The sequence below is a fragment of the Peromyscus maniculatus genome, chromosome 10 (genome assembly GCF_049852395.1).
Source record: "Peromyscus maniculatus bairdii isolate BWxNUB_F1_BW_parent chromosome 10, HU_Pman_BW_mat_3.1, whole genome shotgun sequence".
Lineage (NCBI taxonomy): Eukaryota > Metazoa > Chordata > Mammalia > Rodentia > Cricetidae > Peromyscus > Peromyscus maniculatus.
Window position 1 is genome coordinate 96,896,460 of NC_134861.1, and position 18,951 is coordinate 96,915,410.

Here is an 18,951-nt window from a genome sequence, read left to right on the forward strand (position 1 = left end):
GTGCACCAAATCCTTGTCCAAGAACGCCTGTCTGATAAGTTTGGTAGATACAAGAATTGGACTGAGATCCTCAGGCCTAGAGTCCCAGGCTTGAGGAGCCGTGTGTGGGTTGGAGAGATGGCTCAGAGGATAGGAGCCCAGTCTGCTCACAGAGGACCTGAGCTTGGTTCTCAGCACCCACATGGCAAGGCTCAAAAACACCTGTAGCTCCAGCTCCAGGGGATCTGACACTTGTGGCCTCCATGGGCACTTGTACTCACATGCACATACCAACACACAGATGTGCACATGCATACATGCAGAAATAAAGGTGGAACCTCTGTTTAAAAAGGAGCCCTGCTAGATTGATTATTCTGTACCCAAATGAACTGCTTATGTAACTAATGTGTGCCTCCAGTGAAACATGGTTTATTTACTTTCCACAATGGAAAATACAGCCACACTCATGGGCGCTGAAAGCCTGGTAGAGGTAATGGCTCTAAAAGAGACTTATTCTATCCAAGAGTAGGGAAGCTACATGTATGTGTCTTTTGGTTATTTTTAGGGATAAGATACATTGATTCCTTTAACAGGGTAGAAAAGAAGGAAGATCTGTATGTCTACTATTTGTATGAACGCACACCTCTGTGTTTTCAGGTTAGCAGGCCTCATCTGCTAGTGCAATTTCAAGCTGAGTAGAAAACCATACATTTTTACATATCCCTTTTACCCAATTCATGTGGCCCCCTCTGCCCTCACTATGACAGCTCCAAGGTGGTGCATCTGCTGTGGTTAGTGAGCCATGATTGGCAACACATCGTTATCAGCGGAGTCCACAGTCTACATTTTTAATTATGCAGACTGTAGAACACACTACAGTGTTCATGCCTTACGTACACTGTCTGTGAATTTTGAGAAACACATGACATATCCACCACTATAGTATCACATTTTCTAAATTAGCAAAATTAAACAAAACCAAGTAAGTACCTCTATGTCTATGTTTGTCACAGACTCTTTTCTTTCCCTCTCTCTCTTTATACCAAGAGCATTATGGAAACTTGATTATTGAATAAAATAGTCATACTAACAGTGGATTCTTAAGTAAGGCTTGTAGAAGAGGACTAAGGGAATTTTGTGGGAACGTGTTCAATATTGAACAGGTTTGTAGTGAGAGAGGCTGTCGTTAGGAACATGGGCTATGGCTCCCAGCAACTTTCCCGTTCATTAAGGGAGGAAGCTGACAGAAAGTGGTTGTTGTTTCCTCACTGCCAAGCCCAATACTTTCTCATTTTTGTGATGCTATTTTGAGCATCTTTCCCAAGATTTACTCCTCTAATATTTCCCTTCCCAACAACATTGCCATCAGCCTCAAGTTTCCATGATGAAATATTAGAATTAATCATGCTTTTCTTTTCTCCCCTCCTCTTCCTCATCTCCCCTCGCCTGAATTTCTCCCCCCATCCTCTTTATTTTGAGACAAAGTCTCACTTTAAGCTGGCCTTGAACTCACAGTCATCCTCCTGACTCAGCCCCTCAAGTGCCGTGACCTACCTTGCCCAGCTTTCTTCCTCCACAATAATTGGAAATGAAAGCCTGGAGGGTCTGTCTCTGGTCAGTCTCTTCTTCCTGCCCATGTCCAACAGCCTCACTTCAAGCACCACAACAGCCAGCCAGACCGCCATGTGCACTACCAGCAATCTCTTTCCATTTCAGTTCATCTGAAACTACTGTTATGATAAAGCTGTTTGAGGATGTGATGAACACTGATCTGGAATTCCACATAAACTCCCTGCTCATATTGGAACTCCCTAATGCAAATTTGCCAGAGGTCTGAGGCCGTTATTTTTTCTTTCGAATTATCATCATGTACCATTCGAAGGGCTCACCTTCCTTGCCTCCACTCTAACTTGTGGGAAGGAAAAACTCTGGAAGGGAAGGGAAACACCCTCTACAGACATAAGCCATAAGCAGCACACACTGACTCTCAGTCTCACAGCTGAGTCTACGCAGGGCATTGGGAAACAAAGTCTTCCTGTTCATAACTATAGTTCACAGACAAATCACTCTAAAACTAAAAAACAAGGATGAGAAACATTATCAAACACAAATATTTTTTCTGTAGTAACAGTCCTGCTGCTAACTGGTACATTAGCATCCAGACTCTTATCTAAATTAGATGCCAGTCATTTATCTGGTTGGGCTGGCAGAAAATTCAACCTTACTCATTCTTAGCATGCATTCTCCTGATTAGGACTGTGAGGGGTTTTTAGGGTTTACATAGGACCAACGTCAGGGGAGTTTGCTTGACGCTCCAGTGCTCCTCACTTCTGACACACACTATGATCAGCAAAGCTGGAGCTCCCGCTGTGGGGTCCCAAGTCTTGGGAAAGCTGTCTCACTTATCTGATGCTTCCAAACTACCAGCCTCACGTCAGTTCTCAATCCCGGAGGGAAATTCTTTTGGTCTGGGAAATAGATTTCTCTCTTTCTCTGCCATTTTCTACAAAACACTGACACAAAACCTTTCCTTTGAAAACAAAAGCCATGAAGGTGAAGGCATGCTTCAGAGCTTCTGGGAATGGATGGTGTGGACCATTTACCTCCGTGGATGGGAAAAGGACCAAAGAAGCAGTGATTGAGAACACAGAAGAGTGGAATGACTTCTTAAGAGCCCCTTGGGCCTCAGCCTTGCACTGACGATAATTCCCACCGTTTCCCACTCATAGTCCTAATACCTTGACATCCCAACAAATGGCCTGAACCTCCTTTGTTCAGTATCATAACTTGTCAGAGGGAGAAGATGCCCCTTGGAATCTGGGATCCACAGCTTCATCTCACATCAAGATTGGGACTTCTTGTCATGCCTCAAAGTAGTGTGTGTGTGTGTGTGTGTGTGTGTGTGTGTGTGTGTGTACACGCACAGCTTTTATACTTCCAGTTCTTTCTGGTTGATAGCTCTTACTTGGCCCATTTTCTAATCTCTCATCATAAAAACTCATTTGCGTGTATCAAGCATGTTTGTGATGCTATTTCATCCCGGAAAGTTCCCTAGCTACCACCAAGCATCTCAGAACACTTCTTCGAGCCTGCAGTGTGCTCGTGTGCAGTGAGGGATCTCAGGAACAGCCCACTTCAGGCCTCCACTCTGCTCTAAACCTCACTGAGACTGTTTATTCCAGCTCTGGATCAGCGTCTTGCAAGGGCAAGATGATGCCTTATTCTCTGCTGCAGTCTTCCCTAACGATGTAAGGGGCAAATGAGAACAGCTCAGAGATACTCTTTACCCTCCTAAGGCTGCTGAAATACATCACCACGAACTGGTAACAACTGTCTGACTTCCTCTGCCAAGGATGCCAGGAGTTCAAACTAAAAGCTTCCTCGTGGCTCTGAGTCCTGGTTTCTGGCTGCACACCTCCAGCTTCCGCCTCATCTTCACAGGACCTCCTCCTCTTCTCAATTCTGCCTCTGACAAAAGGGCTTCCCATTGGCCTGAAAACCACCTAGGGAACGTAGGACGGCTTTATCTCAAGATGGGGAAGAATCCTTGCCAGCTATCCATTTGACAAAGGATTGTCATCCAGAATTTAGAAAGGAAAAGAAAGGAGTCAAGGAAGCAAATGACTTCGTTACAGAGTAGGTTAGTGATCTAAACAGAGCTCTCAAAAGAAGGAATAAAAACGGCCAAGAAATACCTCAGAAAGTGTCCATCATCCTTACCAATCAGGGGGTGCAAATTAAAACACCCTTGAGGTTTCACCTCACCCCAGGCAAAGGTCAACAAAACAATTGATAACCAATGCTGGTGAGGTTGCAGAGACACGGGGAGCCTCATCCGCCATTGGTGGGGATGCAGACTGGTGCAGCCACTATGGAAAATGGCTAAAAAATGAAAAGTGAATCTACAGCCCTAAACCACTCCTGGGCACATGCCCAAAGGACGGGACATCCTGCTCCACAGAGACTTGCTCAGCCATGTTTATTGCCGTTCTGTCTGGAATGGGTAGGAAATAGAAACAACTTAAATGTTTTTAACTGAAAACACAAATACAAAACACAAACTGTATACAAATGTTTGCTGGCACAAAGGCAGAAAGACAAGAACTACTGCACTGCAACTTCTTTGTTGCCATCTTAAAAATAAATTCGCTTGCAGATAACACTTCGCTCTTGTGGCTCTGTGTGTAATAGCAGGGTTCTGCTGTGCTAGACAATCATGGTTCAAAAATAAAAGCTGTTAAATCAGGAGACACACTCAGGATCTCTAGGCTATAGCTTGCTTTTCAAACATGACTTTATCTTAAAAAGACTTGCTTATTTTCATTTTATATGTGTGGGTGTTTTGTCTGCATGTATTTATGTGCAGCCCATGCATGCCTGGTGCCTGCAGAGGTTAGGAGAGGGCATTGAATCTCTTGGAACTGAAGGTATTGCTGGAACTAAACCCAGGTCCTCTGCAAGTCCAACAATGCTCTCTCTCTCTCTCTCTCTCTCTCTCTCTCTCTCTCTCTCTCTCTCTCTCTCTCTCTCTCTCTCTCGTTTCTTTTTAAAATTAATTAATTAATTAATTTTACATCTGGACCACAGTTTCCCATTTCTCTCTTCTCCTAATCCCTCCCCACCTCATCTCTGTACCCCCCAATCCACTCCTCCTTTGTTTCTAGTCAGTGAAGGGCAGGAGATCCCCTTTTGAGCCTTGCTTGTTGCTTAGCCTCTCTGGGCCTGTGGACTGTAGCATGGCTACCCTCTACTTTACAGCTAATGTCCACTTATAAGTGAGTACATACCCTGTTTGTCTTTCTGGGTCTAGGGTATCTCACTCAGGATGATTTTTTTCCTAGTTCCATCCATTCGGTTTCAAATTTCATGATGTCATTGTTTTCTTTTTCTTGTTTTTGGAGCTGAGGACCAAACCCAGGGCCTTGCGCTTGCTAGGCAAGCGCTCTACCACTGAGCAAAATCCCCAGCCCCAATGTCATTGTTTTTAACAGCTGAGTAATACTCCATTGTGTAAATGTACCACATTTTCTTTACCCATTCCTTGGTTGATGGACATCTAGGTTGTTCCTAGATTCTGGCTATTACGTATAGAGCAGCTATAAACATAGTTGAGCAAGTGTCCTTGTGGTATGATTGAGTATTTTTTTTTTTTGGTATGTGCCCAAGAGTGGGTCTTGAGGTAGATAGATTCCAATTTTCTGAGAAACCACCGTATTGATTTCCAAAGTGACTGTACAAGTTTGCACTCCCACCAGCAATGCAGGAGTGTTCCCTTTGCTCCACATCCTTGCCAGCATGAGCTGTCACTTCTGTTTTTGATCTTAGCCATTCTGACAGGTGTAAGATGAATCTCAGAGTCATTTTGATTTGCATTTCCCTCAGGGATCAGGGTGCAACAGCGCTCTTGACTATGGAGTCATATCTCCAGTCCATAACTATTATTTTTCCAGTGTAAATGGATAATTTCATATCTGGCCTCCTTTATTTCTCCTGGAATGGGAGAGGCCACACACACAGAAGAAGAATTCTCACATGGCTTTTTTTTTCCTGTGGAGATCTCCATTCTGGTTCCCTTAAAATGAAGTCCATCTTAAGAGCCAGAGGTGGTCTGGGACAGCTGCCTCCTCTTGTGGAGAGTTATATTTATGTATTTGTACAAGCAGAACAGGTTGGGAAGTCACAGACAGAGAAAATATAATAAAAAGGGCCAGATTCATCTTCTGTTTGGTTTCAATATAGTAATTTTCTTTTTTTCCTCTTTCAATATGACCAAAAGATTTAATTTGAGCCATGCCACAGGAATGTGGTTTCCAGGAGGAAAAGTGTTCAAATACCCACTCCCTGGCCCTCACTTTGGGAAGAATAATGTTCTGTAGTGTGTGTGTGGAAATACTTCGGGAGTGTGCTTCTCTTCCACGACATTTGCCTCCTTTGTTGTGTAAGAAAATAAATAAAGATATATTTAAATTTAAGGATGTCTTCCAAAAGAGAACTCTAAGCAAACTACAATCATTCTTTTGATGTATTATGGAAAAATAGTACCACTTAATTTTGTTATGAAAAGAATAAATTTAACATGTGTATAACTTTCTTGCCAAATCCAATATTTTATTTTTCAATATAATTTCTCCTGAAATATTTCTTGAACTTTCCTGAGAAATTCACAGTCTTTACAAATAGCAAATTTAAAGCCAGAGCCCCTAACTCTACGCTGTCCTCTACCCAGATGGAACCAGCTGGGGCTGGTGAACACTCTAGCCAGAAAGACACACAAGATCAACACAGGCATATCCTTCTATATGTTCTGAGCTTTGTTGAAAGGTCCCTTATTATCTCTCTCCTTCCTTTTGCACCCCTACCTGTGCATGGACCTTCACAGCAGTCCCTTCTTATTACACTCTAACTCTGTCTTGCTCTTTTTTAAACCTGCCATGTTTCTTCTATAAACCCAAGAGTCACAACCAGAATGCGTCATCCCTCTTCCCCAATCCGGGGTTGGTCTTAGAAATTGTATAAGAAGCAAAAATCAGTGCTCCTCCTCCTCCTCCTCCTCCTCCTCCACCTTCTTTTCCTTCTTTGCCATTCTCATTCTGTATTCATGAGATGGGCTCAGTAAAGCCTGCCCACCTGTGGCTCACCTTCCTCTCCTGGGAGGCTGTACTTCTGCATCTTCCCTCAACAAGTCAGGGTCTAGCTAAATGTCACAGTGCAGTGTGTGCTGGCTCTGGGTGGTGTCTGTTTCTTGTGCTGCTCTGTCCTCTCGCCTGTGTGTGGGACTGGAGTCCCTGGCTGCAGAGGGCTGTCTGAATTAGTCCCGGGACTACCACACCCACCTTTTGATACCCCTGGGAGGGAAGCCTGTACATTGGAATGCCTGTTCTCTTCCTCCACCCTTGATGGCCAGCTTCTACCAATTCCCAGGGGATGAGAGTCCTGATACACAGAACATTTTGCTCCAGGAGGATCCTGATGAAACAGGAAGACAAAGTTCTGTTGTTTCACTGACCATATACAGTTGTGTTAAAATGAGTTGCTGTGATTCTTATAAGTTCACAAGCATGCAATAATTATGTGCTGCTCTCAATTCTGTTTTCAATGTCACTTCTACAAAGACCCTTCCATCTGAAGCCCTTCCATTTTAAGCCCGGGCCTCGTGCATGCTCTGTGGGCTTCCCATCTTAATTCAAGAAAGTCTTCTGCAACAATCAGAAACAAGCTTCAGCCACTGAGACCTTCTGAATCCTGGTGGACATGGGACATAGACCTACCAGGTGATCAAGTTACAGTGATAACAGATAACAATGGCAGCCATTTACTAAACTCTTTCCTTTTAAGGACTTTCCACATATTATTTACTTAACCTGCAGCATGGCCCAATTGAGTAGGCATTGTGTGGTCCCTGTTTCCACTATTATCCTTAGAGTATAAACTTTCTATCTTGTCCTCTAGACTCCTCCAGTCCACAACTATCCTCTTACTCCATCTTTCAAAGCTCTACTACTCTGTTTTTAGTGCTATACAACTCCTATTACAATTGTTATTTTGAGTTATCACCATGATGTTTAAAGTACTTGCTCATCCATCCATCCATTCATCCATCCATCCATCCATCCATCCATCCATCCATCCATCCATCCATCCATCCATCCATTAAACTAACATCTGAGTTGGAACTGAGTTAAGCAATGTATATGGACATATAGAGATTAAACTGGGGTTGGGGATTTAGCTCAGTGGTAGAGCGCTTGCTTAGCAAGTGCAAGGTCCTGGGTTTGGTCCTCAGCTCTGAAAAAAAAAAGAGATTAAACTATTAGAAACACTTTACAGCAACTTCAGTTGGGTGAATAAGAAGTACATACTCATGTGTATAGTTCTGTGTTGACTAAGAAAAGCTGTATGAAAAATGATCAGTCCTAGAAGAATTTAGACAAAGAAAGAATTCCTTTACCCTGAAGGGCGTGTAAAAGAGGAAATGATCCCATTTCACTAGGGTAGAGTTTTGGGAGAATGGAGAGAAGTGTTCTGACCATCAGTCAGTGCCCAGACACAACATACAGTTTGAGGCAGATACCATCAAGGCACAGCAAGCTGTTGACTGTATTGTAGGGTAAGTACTTTGAAGAGAACTGTGGGATTGGAGTAGCCATGTACCTCCAGCATTAGGTAAAATAAAGATTGCTGAAGGTCTTAAATGGACAGAAACTGAGCCAGGTTCTGCATGTCTCCTCTTAATTAATATCAAATCGATTGGAGTTTAAAATCAGGTTTCTAATTTCTTTATCATTTCCTCAAAACTCAGAACTGAGGACAAAAGATGAACAGCTACAGGACTGATAACAAGCAAAGTATGTACAATAGCCTGTTACTATCTGGCTATTTACCAGCTTTCATGGTCATTGGTGTTGGAACCATTTTTAATTGAAATTTCCAATAATAGGCCCTTGTCTCTGAGAGAGTCTACTGGTGTGAGGGTAATATTATACAAAGTAATGTAATCAATTAGCTTGGGAGTTTTTTTCTTCTTTTTTTCTACCAGAATAGAAATTGTGGGTAGGCAAGGAGAATCTACTCCAGGACTGGAAGCCCTAGGCTCTTGAGTGCCCACTGTACAGGGGTTAGACTGGGAGGCCCAGAGACTCAGCTCAAGCCTCGAGAGCTAGGGACCCTTCTTAGCCTGTGCTCTATTGCTGTGAAGAGATAGCAGGACGCCAGCAACTCTTAGGAAAGGAAGCATTTAATTGGGGCTGGTTTACAGTTTCAGAGCTTTAGTCCATTGTCCACCATGACAGGAGCAGGGTGGGATGCAGGCAGACATGGTGCTAGAGAAGTTGAACGTTTTATATCCAGATTGCAGGCCACAGGAAGAGAGCCCCTGGGCCTGGCTTGAGCTTCTGAAACCCCAAAGCCCACCCCCAGTGATACACTTCCTCCAACAGAGCCACACCTACTCCAACAAGGCCACACCTCCTAATCCTACTTAAGTAGCACCACTTCCTAATGGCCACACATTTAAATATATGAACCTATGGGGACCATTTCTATTCCGTCCACCGCAGGGCTTATAGCTTCAGGCTTTAGCAGTCGTGGACTTAAGGCTTCAGGCACTAGGTTGGAGGTGTATCATTCTGAGCTTTAATGGACTAGTCACCCCATCACTCAGTAGCCATTATGATCCCTAGCAGCAGGGGGTGGGAGCAGCAGCAGGAATCAACTCCAGTGGAGGTGCTCTGGGACAGGCCTCCAATGGGGGACCTACAGCTCTGTGGTGATGAATGTTTCAGTGCTTGGCTTAGGATGTCAGGATCCCCAGCCCTCAACAGTGGCTTCTGCTATAGTTCTCAGAACCAAAGTATGTGAGACCCTCGGCACTTAAGGACTGCCAACTCCCTGGAGCTCTCAGGGACTGCAGCCTACAGGTTCTCCTCAGGACCTGCTCCCTGGAGCTCTCAGGGACCACAGCCTACAGGTTCTCCTCAGGGCCAGCTCCCTGGAGCTCTCAGGGACCACAGCCTACAGGTTCTCCTCAGGACCTGCTCCCTGGAGCTCTCAGGGATCACAGCTTACAGGTTCTCCTCAGGGCCAGCTCCCTGGAGCTCTCAGGGACCATGGAGTAGAGGTTCTCCTCCTCAGGCCTCTAATCTCTGCATCCCCAATGCTTCTGCTGCTCATATTCTCCGGAGTTTTTTTTTTTTTTAATTTTTTTGTTTTATTTATTTTAATTTACAATACCATTCAGTTCTACATATCAGCCACGGGTTCCCCTATTCTCCCCTCTCCCACCCCCTCTCTTTACCCCCAGCCTACCCCCCATTCCCACCTCCTCCAGGGCAAATCCTCCCCTGAGGACTGCGATCAACCAGGTAGACTCAGTCCAGGCAGGTCCAGTCCCTTCCTCCCAGACTGAGCCAAGTGTCCCTGCATAAGCTCCAGGTTTCAAACAGCCAACTCATGCAATGAGCACAGGACTTGGTCCCACTGCCTAGTTGCCTCCCAAACTGATCAAGCCAATCAACTGTTTCACCTATTCAGAAGGCCTGATCCAGCTGGGGGCCCCTCAGCCTTTGGTTCATAGTTCATGTGTTTCCATTCATTTGGCTAATTTTTTTCAATAATTGAGTAAAACCAAAATTTATTATAAGCCACAGTCGTCCTAGGGACCTCCATGCTATATATATATATATATAGCCTCCATGGTTCTATGGGTTGTGGTCTGATTGTTCTTTATTTTATATCTAGAATCCACTTATGAGTGAGTACATACCATGACTGTCTTTCTGGGTTTGGGTTACCTCACTCAGGATGATTTTTTCTAGTTCCATCCATTTGCCTGCAAATTTCATGCTTTCATTGTTTTTCTCTGCTGAGTAGTACTCCATTGTGTATATGTACCACATTTTTTTCATCCATTCTTCTGTTGACGGGCATCTAGGTTGTTTCCAGGTTCTGGCTATTACAAATAGTGCTTCTATGAACATAGCTGAGCATGTATCTTTATGGTATGAATCAGCATTCCTTGGGTATATGCCCGAGTGGGATGGCTGGGTCTTGAGGTAGTTTGATTCCTAATTTTCTGAGAAACCGCCACAGTGGTTGTACAAGTTTACATTCCCACCAACAGTGGAGGAGTGTTCCCTTTGCTCCACATCCTCTCCAACATTGACTGTCATTGGTGTTTTTCAGCTTCCCTCTCTCCACTCCTGCTGCTGTGACTGAGACTGCTGTTGCCATGGCAACAACTCCACCCTGCTGCTTCATCATCCCATCTCAGCTCACTCTGCTAGCGAGAAGATCCAATGCAGGCAGGAGATCATCCAGAGAAACCCCTTCTCAGGCCTAAAGCAACACCAGGAGCGACACAGGGCCATGTCTCCTGGTTGCTGGTGGCAAAACGTCGTCAATCGTTACCCAGTTGTGAGCCTCATGAGCTACAATAATGAAGCAAGATGTGCTCATGGATACAATAGTGGGATAAATACTACAGGGACTGCCAGCTGGTCTCTGTTTGGATTTAAGACCCAATGCATAGGAGAAACGCATGCTTGATACTGTAAATAAATCTGGCCGAGAACCCATGATTGGGAAGCATAGGCCCCAGGGTAAACCTACTCCTAGTGTTCTTCTCAATGGACAGTGCACCAAACCACCCTTTAGATTCATCTCTCTCTATAGACCCATACATCAGTGCAACTCTCAGACCTTGTGAGAGAAGTTTCTTTGTGGGTAGTGGATGATGATGGTCAATGCAGAAACTCACAACTGGTCAAACTGCAGAGAATAAGTCAGTGGTGTGCTCAGCCCCAAACGGGACTGCTACATCACAACACCCTCCCTAAGGCTCAAGGACTGTGGGAGACCAGCTCCCTCTTATTCCCTGTGTGGGTACTCTTGAGCAGAGAGAAATGAGGAATTTGTAGATAGAAGAGAGAGACAGATTGAAAACAGGATATCCTCTGGAGGGCCTGGGTCTCACCCCACCAGCCCCTTCTATCTCTACTAAAGGTCATTTTAAAGGAATGCCAAGGGATGGAGCAAAGGACCTCCCCCAGCACAGCGATTGTAGACCGTCCCAAACACCTGGTGACCATGCATGTGGTCAAACCATCCCCTAATGCAGCCCCGCTGTGTAAAGCAAGCTCAGACTCACTAGAAAACCTTTGTGGGCTCCCACAAAGGACCATCACAGAAATCAAGGCAGAAAGAGAATGAGAAGTTGGAGAGGACCAAACTGAAACAGTGACATCTGGCCGTGACAAAGCCATGGCACTCAGGAAGTCCCGGAAGCTGTGGTTGCCTACAGAAGACTGTACACAGGATCAAGCCAGTCAACATTCCAGCATGGGGAGTGGTGTGGGCTCCAGCAGGCCCCACCTTAACTGAGGAGCTACTGGTAATTGATAGCGTCTAGGGGAAGAAGGAGTTTGCTTGAATGGTGTCGTCTCTGGTAGGTTGACCTCTTCCCAGGGAGAGGCCCTGCACCTACGAGTGGATGGCAGTACAGATGGGACCTTGTGGATTATAAAAAGTAAGAGGACACAAAGTTTAGAGGGGATGGAGGTGGGAGTGAATCTAAGTGGAACCAGGAGCAGTGGAGGCGAATATGATCAAGGTGTATTATATGTGTGCATGTAGTTCTTAAAGAATTACACCTTAAAAACTATACAGTGTCTTTTCATAGACTATCAACTATGTCTTTAGATAGCCTGTCCTGGTGGTGTTTTCAGTAGCCACTAATCTTGCCTGGGACAGTATGGGGGCTGTAAATTGGCAAGGAAAATAAAGCAGGTTTTCGTTGGTGTACAGTACAAGTTATATATATATGACTTTCACCTTCCTTTATCTCCAATGCAGCTTATATAAAACAATGATCCATTAGCTGAACACCACTCCATGATTGCAAACAAATTTCAGCTGTTTTGCTGACATTCTGAATGCTTCTAAGTAAATAAAACTTTTATTAAAAATGTAATTTTAACTTTCACTGTTTGATATAACCACAGTGTGTGTGTGTGTGTGTGTGTGTGTGTGTGTGTGTGTGTGTGTGTGTGTGTGTCCGTCCCTGTGAGCATGAGGGTACATGCCACGGCATACTTGAGAAAGTCAGAGGACAACCGTCAGGGGTCAGTTCTCTTTTCGCCGTGTGAGTTCCGGGGACTGAACTCAGGTCTTGGTGATAAGAACCCTTACTCACTAAACCATCTCGCCAGCCTTATGCTTTCAAGTTTATATTATGCATTTGAAAAAGTAATGTTGCAGAAAAAAAAAATTCCTCCAGTCTTATCAAATACATGGAAAATCCCTTCTTAAAAAAGTCTTTGCTCTTCTTTAATGGGTATGGTGCAACCTCTTACGCATGCATTTTTAATGTTACTGGTGAGGAAGGATGTCTTCACAAAGCCAAACCAATAACGGTGGTGGTTGGGGAAAGGATGGAAGGGCCCAGAAAACCGATAGTTCCCATTCTGAACTCAGCGTTGGAATGGCCGAACACACATGCAGGCTCTTCAAAGGCAGGAAAAGCAAACGAGCATTGAAAAGTCACCACTGTTTCCTCTGAGGATTCCCTCAATGGATTGCCTACATCTTCCCAAGGCCAAGACCGAAGAGATTTGGTTATTAGTCCCCACAAACCAGTCTCATTATAGACGGCTCTGATGTTCACGTGGGAAGGATCCTTTAATTGTAGATTCTGTTGAGAAGTGAATGGTGTTAGGGACATTTAATTGGTCTGTGGTCCTTGGTTCACTGTGTCCAGGGCTAGAGTCAGCTAAAAGGTCCAAGCTGCTGGTCTCTGACTGGCAGGTCAAATTCTGGCCAAAATGCTCACCACACTGTAGATGGAACTGGCATGTTTATAACTTGACCATCCTCTCTTGGACTAAATTCCTGTGACTGGTCAGAAGTAAAATGTACTCGGACTTCTGCCCGGGGAATACTTTGGGAGTGACAAGTAATTACAGAGAGGCTTGGGACAATTATTTATAACTAGGGTCACTTCGACATTAAAGACTCCTCATTTCCACAGGAGAGGCTGGCGGGGGGCGCCGGGCTCTGCTTTATTAGCAAGAAAGATTTACCAGGCTCTGCTCTCTGCCAACGCCGCCATCTTTTTAAGAGGGAATGACGTGTTTGTTTTTAAGACATCATCACCATTTCTTGTTTCCTTTGATTTGTCCAGCTATTCCCACCGCTTGTACAGGCGAGCACTGTGTGTACAGTTTTCTATACTTGACTACCTGTTTGCTCTTTTGGGAAAATAGTTACTCAGTGTCCAGTGCAGATGTTAGCACTGGCGGCTGCTAGGTACACAGCAGCAGAGCGTGGCCCGGAGAGGTTTGTTTGCGCCGTGCCCATGGCACGAAAGGCTGTTTACTCCTTCCTGAGCTCAGCAAGGACCATAGCTGGGAAGTGAGTCAACATCCTGCAGCATCCCACAATGGACCCGGCTGAGACGCTCTATTTTCTTTCTTGTATGTGGTACTGTCTATAGTGTCTCCCTTCTTTCTAAATCTGCTCTTCCCAGACAGAGTTGGTCTAGAAGTTGTTTGTACTGAGTGGTTTTTTTTTTGGGGGGGGGACTTAAGAATAGCAAGGCCCAGAACATTATTATTATTTTCAGTCTGCTTTTAAAAAAATGTCATATATGGGAAGCATTTGCTTGCATGAAGTAAAAAATGGTAATTCTTAGTAGAGCAGCCCTGTGGAGGATGGGAAAGAGATGCCTTGCCCAGACTTGGGGACTGACCCGAACCCACCATGGCAACAGAAAAGGGTAAGAAAGTATTGGACGGCATGCTTGCTGACAGTTGTGAGCTTGTTATCTAGATGGCGTGAGCTCACTGCATTCAGTTTCACTAACATTGTCCTGATTTCCTATCGCTGTAAGGAGCCGAGGGCTGTTTTGTTATAGTTAGAGTATCCTGTGCACCTGTGTTCATTCCACAGGGCTTCACATCCATAGAGAGAAGCAAAGACTTGGAGGAATGATTGAATTGCCGGATCATGAGTTTATCACAGCCACAGAGAAATCTCTTCCAAGTTGTCATAGTGCGGCATGCGTTTTTTACTTAAGATATATTTATTCACTTTATGTATATGGGTGAGTATTTTGCATACATATATCAAGTATTTCTCTCTCTCTCTCTCTCTCTCTCTCTCTCTCTCTCTCTCTCTCTCTCTCTCTCTCTCTCTGTGTGTGTGTGTGCATGCCGAGGTGCCTGCAGAAGCCAGCAGAGGGAAACAGATTCCCTGAATGTGGAGTTACAGATGGTTGTGATCTGCCCTGTGACTTCTGGGAGCTGAATCAGGGTTCTCTTCAAGAGCAGCAAATGCATTTACCTGCTGAGCCATCTCTCCAGCCCCTGTAGCATGAGTTCAAGAATAAGGTCCACAAAACAGATCTTGAGAAAAACAAGTATCTTACTGAGAGATGATCCCATGAAGCATGGTGCAGTATGTGGGACACTGAGGCAGGAAGGTTCCAGAAGGGAGTGGGTAAAACAAAGAATCTATTAAACAAGGTGATGGTCTAGGTACTGGAGCTCGCTCTTATTTAGAAAGTCTGGGAAGAGACTGAAGATACCCACCCCAGGCAGCAAGGCAGCTGAGTGTTTTATGTTCATGGGCTCAGAACTGCCCTTGGAGACGCTATCGCTCCAAGACTTCCAGCTTGCATCGAGCAAGGACCAAGTGTGTTCTTTCAGCCCACAGAGAACTGCAACACGCTCAGGTCGTGGAAGTCAGACAGTTGCTGGGAAGGGCAGACAGTGTCTGCAGAGAACAATGACTCATTCACTCAAAGGAGATTTTTTTTTAAGCAAATGATGCACTGACTTAAAGGATCAATAAATCAATTGAAATTATGTTGAGATATTTACATAATTTAACTTATCTTCTTATAAAATATTTATTATTTATACACAGAAATAAAATAAAATAAAAGCATTTGGCATTGTCGAGACTTTGCAAACCCTCTTAAGCAAGGGTCAAAGCCAACATAACCAGTTGTGCAATAAATCAAAATTATATGCCACTAGAAACACTAGAGGGCAGGAATGACTTCTGTAATATCATATCAAAGAAGCATGACATTGGGGGTGGCTCAGTGTAGAGTCCTTGTCAAACATACCAAAGGCCCTGGGTTCAATTCCCAGCCATGCGAAAGCAATGGTCTGAGCAAAACTAGGCATGAACTCATGCTAATGTGCTAAGGATCAAAATCAGTTTAAACCTTGTTTTAAAGTCCAACCCTAAAGGCTATGCTCCAGCGTTATCTCCGAGGTGAGGCTGAGGGGCTGGAGAGATAGCTTAGGAACACTCGCTGCTCATGCCGAGGAACCAGGTTTAGTTCCCAGTCCCACATCAAGTGGCTCACCACCAGCTGTAACTTCATTCCAGGGGATCCAATGGCCTCTTTTGGCCTCCAAGGGCGCTGCATGCGTGCAGCGTACATACATTCAAGCAGGCCAGATACTCACATGTGCTAAGGAAAAACAAAGTTGGAAATGTACGACCCTTCTTATAGACTCAAGTCTCTAACTTCAAAACGGTGTTTTACCCCCTCTGGCATTTTAAGAATAAATTTGTTTTTGTCTTGGCTAAATACCCCTCATTTCCATTCTGTTTGCTAGGAATAGAGCCCAGGTTGGCGACATGCTGAAGCACAGAGACCAGCTGATGGCTCCCCATCGGCGACCCCAAGTTCAGCAGTCTTGCTGCTATGAGCAACTGTGTTCATCTGTGCAACCTGCTTCCTGCTTGTCCTCTGTCAGCTGAACACATTTTCCTGAAGGTGCTTAGACCCGAGGCGGTGATGTGTCAGTTAGCTTCCTAATTTTGATGCCATGTGTGGACACAGGACAGTGTTCTGAGGGGTGGCATTTAGGGCTGGTGGGGCATTTGATCTACTCAGTCTCCAATGGTTCAGGACAAACAGTCTCTCTGGCACCATCCACACTAGAGAAGTATTTCTTTGCCCAGTTCCCATCTCTTTCCTAAGAATCATCCCTTCCATGCTTCCTGCTAATCCCATGGTTGCCGCTCTGCCTGTGCAGCGGGAGCTGAGCCACAGCCCATTAGTTTGTTGTATCACCTGACCCAAGCTGTCTTTTCCCCAGCAGCATCAAGAGTAAAGGTGAAGTGTTCACACGATTACCTTATAAAACCCAAAGCTCCCTCTCTTCCCCTTCCTCCCCCTCCCCACCCCTCTTCCTCCCTCCCTCCCTCCTGCCCTCTCTCCCTCCTTCTTTCCTTCCCCCTTCCTTCTCTCAATTGGGAAACAGAAAGCTTGCAATGCAGAGAAGAAGACAAACGAAACTGGACAAAAGGACAGACGGGAAGTTTTCTAGTGTCTTGGAACTTTCCTCTTTCGGTTAGTTCCTCTATTCCTGTGTCGGAGTTTTGTGAGTTAACTTAGTGTCCTCCCGATGGGTTTTTCACTGTAGGCTCAATCCAGCTAGAGTTGGCTTGTTTGTCTCCAACCAAAAGCAGTAATTAGAAGCTGCTACGCAAGGAGGGAATACTCCAAAAGACAGATCTAATGGATGAAGTTTGAAGGGTTAATTCGAGAAGTGAATTCTGTCTTCCCCTCCTGATAGGATATTTCAGCTGAGGCATCTTCTGCACTCTGTACGGACTCAGACCTTGTGCCCAATGTAGCTTGTGCAGTGAAACTTCAGGACAGCTTTGCGGGATGTTTGTGTATGGAGAAGCTGTAAGAAATGTTAATTCCAATAAAGACCATCGCTCTCTTCAGAGGTGTCCACTGGAAAGTGAAGAGTCATAGGGAGAAATGTGTTGACTTAAACTGAGCCTGTGGTAGAGCATTCGACTCTTAATCCCAGGGGTGTGGTTTTATGTCCCATGTTGGGTGCCAGATATCATTTGATGTCAGCCATAGGTGCCACAGGGGAGAGAGAGAGAGAGAGAGAGAGAGAGAGAGAGAGAGAGAGAGAGAGAGAGAGAGAGAGAGAGAGAGAGAAAAGCTCACCAAGATGCTAAGCCTTCATTTTCTGGAGCAGAGGGGTTCAGCCTTCTTGGAAAAGACTGACACCTAGCTAGCTCACTCCAGGTAACTTTAAAAGGTTAATAGGGGCTGGAAAAGGTTCCAGCTACCAAATTATCTTGCTCTTGCTGCCTGTGAGAGCACACAACCCATACAAATCTCAGTTCCTTTTGATTATGGCTAACCACAATCAAAAGTAAGAACTCCAGATTTGGCAGGAGTGTCTTAGGACCAAGGTCAGTGCAGCTGCAAGCTCTCATGGACCACCAAGTGCAGATTCTCTAGATAGACAACATTTCTTCAAGGTTTAAACAGTCTCAAAACAATTTCTCAGTCTCTACTGATTAAGCCAAACATAACAAAGGCTTTATTATACATTTCACTCAAAGCCAGACATAAGAGCTTTACGTTACATATCACTACAAGAGAATCCATGTTTTTCCTACCTAAGGAAGAAATTGAGGGCTATGGAGCATGAGCAAATCAGAGCCTACCTGTGTTGCAACACAGCTCCTTAAACATGTGCATAATGTTCAATATGTCAGGGTGTTTGGATGTATATGTTTGGGTAAAGTTATAAGGATTAGGAAGAACTGTTTTTCCTTCAAAAATCTTCTAGGGAGTCTTTCCTGGCCTCATAGACACTGCATGCACATGGCACACATATGGACAAAGAGGCATATACCCACACACACCAAAACACACACACACACACACACACACACACACACACACACACATACACACACACACACATACACACACACACACACTCACACACACACCTTAAAACAAGCAAATGCTGCCAATCAGAAGATTTTGTGCTTCCTATTGGCTAGCATGCAGGCCAGTTCAATATGCATTCCAGATCAGAACAGCTCCCTTCACCACATCCGTCGTCACCACCACCTCTTGCAGAATCTAGAGGCTGATTCTACAGAGCTCAGTGCTAGCAGAAATGAAAGCCTTTATCGCAAGGAAGCCAAGAACATGTAATATAGTTGAGCCAGCTAGAGATTCCTATTTCAGGTGTCATTACTATGTATCCTAAAGGACAAGGAAGCCAGCACCATACTACAGTGTGTACTTGTTTGTTTTTGAGACAGAGTCTTACGATCTATCCCTGCTTGGATTGGAACTTTATATGTAGATCAGGTTGACAGCAAACTCACAGAAATCTACCAACTTCTTGCCTCCTGAGTGCTAGGATTAAAGTCACATGTCACCACACCCAGCACTTTAAAGGGAGTTGGAGAGACCTTTGATGTGGGTTCTGAAAACCCAACTCTTGATGGTTTGGTCATGAGCCTTAGCTTTTTAAAAAGGAGTAGGCTATCCCTCCACCCCACTACAATTTTAAAAGGGATATATTGCAAAACCCAGAAAGTCTTGTATAGAGGTCACTGGGATTTCTCAGCCCCTAAGCAATCCTTAGTCACCAACAGTACACGTAGCATGAAGGTAACATGACT

At 44.7% G+C, this 18,951-nt stretch overlaps 1 long non-coding RNA gene across 1 annotated transcript; it reads left to right on the top strand.

The window, feature by feature from the left end:
• The first annotated feature begins 11,211 nt into the window (after positions 1–11,211).
• LOC121820988 (uncharacterized) lies at positions 11,212–17,228 on the top strand. The gene is made up of 4 exons (XR_006061681.2): positions 11,212–14,248; positions 14,422–14,575; positions 16,107–16,267; positions 17,073–17,228. It is a non-coding gene; the product is annotated as an uncharacterized LOC121820988 (long non-coding RNA).
• The last annotated feature ends 1,723 nt before the right edge of the window (positions 17,229–18,951 follow it).